We start from the raw sequence: 3424 nt of genomic DNA, 5'->3' as shown, positions 1-3424 counted from the left end.
TTCAGGTGATGAAAACATACCTGTGAACATTATATTACCTTTCTGACAATAATAGTTTATTATTATTATTTAAACATTTAAAAATTCCCACAAAGGAAACTAAAACCACAGATTGGAGTCCTGATCCACCTGTGTATTTAATCTGAATTTATTCCGACATTAACAACCAGCAGAAGAGACGTTCGCTGGTGTTTTCACTGCGTCTGGTCCCTCAGTGTTTTATTAGCCGGGTAGTGAATATGATTACAAGCTCTCATCCTCCAGTTTCTTTTATTTTTTGCTAATTGCTGCATAATAGAAGCATAATCCCCCACATTCATTAACAAAGGCTGAAAATTAAGTGTTGGCACCACATCTGCTCCCGAGCCCTCGGCGTCTGTAAATACGTGTGAACCGGCGCCGCCCGGCTCTCTTCGTTATTGCTTTACTATTTCCATTATCTTATATTACTGCTGAGAAAAAGCATTATAATCACCGAGCAGGGAATTAAAAAATTAGCACAAAGCTGCGGCGCAGGAGTGCTGCTGGTGTCTATTTGTGGCGGCAGAGAGGTGTTTTTTTCTTTCTGTCGCAGTCACCTCCTAGAAAAGGTGAAAATTGCACCCGGGGGGGAACAGCTTTGAGTCGGGGAGGAGGGATTCACCCCATCCTCTTTGTCTCAGTCGCTGGCTTGTCCCCAAAAATCCACAACTGTACCACGAGAGCTGGTTGCTGCAGAGGACGGAGACGGAGACGGGGCCTCCAGGAGCCTCCGGGGGCCTCCGGGGACGAACAGGCTGAATCCAGAGAATCCACACGTGTTCAGGCGACACACGGAGGCAGAAACATCGGCAGTAAACAGGAAAAGGAAAAACAAACTGTTACTTTCAGGGTGAGAAAAGAGCAAACGTGTCTGAAAATCCGTCAGGATGCAAACGTTGGTCAGACTCAAACATCTGTTCAACACAGCTGCTGCAAACGGTTCCTCCCGGTCCGGGTTCCTGCCGCACAAATATCTGCTGATCACAATCACATATATTAATGTCTGCTTGGAAAAGCTCCAGAATGAAGATATCTGAACTCAAACACATTAACAGATGCTCACATCAGCGTCTAAAGGGTTTTAAAAAGTCTTAATCAATAAAATTCTGAAATAAACTTGTTGTTTTTTCGAAGACACAATGAGTGGATTTTGATATAAAAATAAATTAAGTTTTTGTTTTGTTGTTGTCACACATTGTTGAACCTTTGAACCATATAAGTGAGGGTGAGATCTTAAAGAGTTATAAATGAATCTGACGGACTGTAAAGTAGGACTGCTGTTGCTGTTACGCTGTTATGTGTGACCTTATGCAGTTCTACAACCACTCAGCTAACGTTCAGAGCGCCGTATGAAAGACACGGTGAGTTTTTGAATTGATATTTCCTGAATTATAAAGCAGAATTAAAATGATTTGATGTTGATGTTTGTTCAGATAAAACTCTGCGTGCTCCGTCCCTGCTGACTGAATGTGAGCATACAGTCGGCTCTGTTGTGGCTCTGCTGCTGGATAATAACTGCACAGAGCTTTCATTAGCAGATCCACAGCGGCTCATTAGGAGCAGGATGACGGGCTAACAGTCTGTAATCGCCTGCTGTTTGAACACTAATGGCTCTGCTAACCTCTGATCCATCACTCAGGTACAGCACACCTGCGTTTACCTGCCCCCCCGCTGCTGAGCGACTCCTGCCGCCGTGTTAAAAGTCGCACCGGTAACCGCTGAACACGCAAATGAGGAGAGAAGAGGAAGTGAGAGAATATGTGGTGGTAATGTACAGATAACACAGTCAGACCGGGAGGAGGGCCGTGATCTCGCCTCCAGCTGGAAACACTTCCTGTCAGTATGTATTCATTTCTGTATCTTGTTGTTTTAATTAAAGACGACTCGAGATCTTCAGAGTTCCAGATTTATATAAATACTGAATATTGTACAAACACACGGTACCGCCGGGTCTGAAACCGGTTCCTAAATGTACAGACAGCCTAAAACAACCCTGTTGAACTCCAGAGCACCCCCGGAGGCCGACCAGCACATAACAACAGCAGAGACCGGAACAGAACCACCAGACCAGATCCAGCAGGGTCCAATAACAGAACCACCAGACCGGATCCTGCAGGGTCCAATAACAGACGGCTGATTCATATAAAACCTGCTCCAGTTCTTCTTCAGGGCAGTTGATCCCTCACAGGCTTCCCACCAACACACACAACGAATATGTTTCAATGATGGAAAAGTTTTTACCCCCGAAGCTCCAAACACGGAACCACTGGACCCTGAGTACCGTCTGCAGGCGTACAGTTACAGGACAATGGCGCCTTTCTTTCGGAAATGAAAACAAGACCCAACAATAAAAATTAAACCTTAAATTTGAATGTTTCTACAATGAAATAATAATAATTATGTTATTTCGTTAAGATGATTAAAAGACAAATACTGAATATATACGGTCACATCTTAAGTTAGCTAATGTTAGCTGTAACTGGTTAGTTAATGTTTGTTACAGAGTAAAAAGCACTAGATAACTAACTAACTAACTTAACTTAACTAGCAGGCTAATGATTGATGTGGATTATCCAGCTAGTTAGCAAGTGTTTTACAACATTAGTTAACTAATGATGTGACTACATATAAACGTCTCTTATCTTTTAACCAAGTTGACTGAGGCTAGCTCAACTGCTATTGGAGCACAGAGCAAAAAGGGGCGGGACTTAGGAAAAGGTTCATTCTCATTGGTTCTGCAGCAGGTCCCTCATGGAGGTTTAACGTCCCATCAACTGTAAATGTGAATCAGACTCTGAAGCAGTTTATAAAAAATACGTTTTCAACAAAACTTTAAAAACAAATCAAAAATACTTTAAAATAACATTTCTCCAAAATAAATACAGATTCTCTCCGTTTGTGAGGTCGTTCAGCAGGTCGACCCGAACCGCGACCTCCAATGAAACTTTAGGACAACAGAGACAGTCATCCTCATCCTCCTCTCTGTCTTTTAAATCACTTCTCATAACTTACATTAGAATTAATGACAGTAATTATACATTTTAAATTATAATTTCCAACAATATAAAGACAGGTTGGATTAAAACTCTCTGCTACTGATTAAATTAGTCAATCTCACCACGACATCTTTTAGTATGGGTTCTGGACCTTTTGATCAGATCACATGATCTTCAACAGAGACCAGACTCCATTGAGAAAAACACTCATTTTACCTTCAGAACTGCTGTTTGGTTTATCATCTACGTCGGGGTGAATTAAGGATTGTATTTCCACCAAACAGAGTCGGTTGCATTTGTTGGAAACACTAACAGGAGTGATTGCGGTTTGAATCAGTTTTTAGTCTGTGTTCTGTCCACGTGTTAGTGAGAGTTACGATGAGTTGCTGGAAGCTAACAAAAACAGA

This window comes from Morone saxatilis, unplaced genomic scaffold, assembly GCF_004916995.1.
Source record: "Morone saxatilis isolate NCDOM2014 unplaced genomic scaffold, NCSU_SB_2.0 Contig12, whole genome shotgun sequence".
In the NCBI taxonomy this organism is placed as follows: Eukaryota; Metazoa; Chordata; class Actinopteri; family Moronidae; genus Morone; species Morone saxatilis.
The sequence above is the reverse complement of the archived record's forward strand: the minus strand, read 5'-3'. Positions refer to the sequence as shown.